The sequence below is a fragment of the Melanerpes formicivorus genome, unplaced genomic scaffold (genome assembly GCF_026170545.1).
Source record: "Melanerpes formicivorus ecotype bairdi unplaced genomic scaffold, bMelFor1.0.p_v2 SCAF_39, whole genome shotgun sequence".
NCBI lineage: Eukaryota > Metazoa > Chordata > Aves > Piciformes > Picidae > Melanerpes > Melanerpes formicivorus.
Window position 1 is genome coordinate 2,877,514 of NW_027142391.1, and position 546 is coordinate 2,878,059.

Sequence of the window (546 nt, forward strand, 5' to 3'; positions counted from 1 at the left end):
ATTCTATGACTATGAACTGAGGGTGTTTAGTCTTCCTAGAAGGGGAGACCTAATCACCTTCTGCTCCTAGTTCAGAGAAGGTTGGAACTGGATGATCTTTAAGGTCCCTTCCAAACCCTTCTATGACTCTATGAACTGGGGGAGTTCAGTCTTCCTAGATGGGGAGACCTAATCACCCTCTGCAGCTAGTTCAGAGGAGGTTGGAACTGAGAGATATGAAGGTCCCTTCCAAGCCAAACCCTTCCATGAGTCTATAAACTGGGGGTGTTTAGTCTTCCTTGATAAGGAGACCTAATCACCCTCTGCTGCTAGTTCAGAGGAGGTTGGAACTTGGTGATCTTTAAGGTCCCTTCCAAGCCAAACCCTTCTGTGATTCTATGTCTGAACCCAAACTCTTTCCATTTCCCCCCCTCCCCCTATACACTTAGACTTGGACAAGGTGTGGCCATGCTGTGAAAGCCTTTCTCACTCAGAAGCAGCAACCAGGCAGCATCAAACCCCAATATTGGTTGAAAGCAAACAACAACCAAGCAAACACAAGGCCAA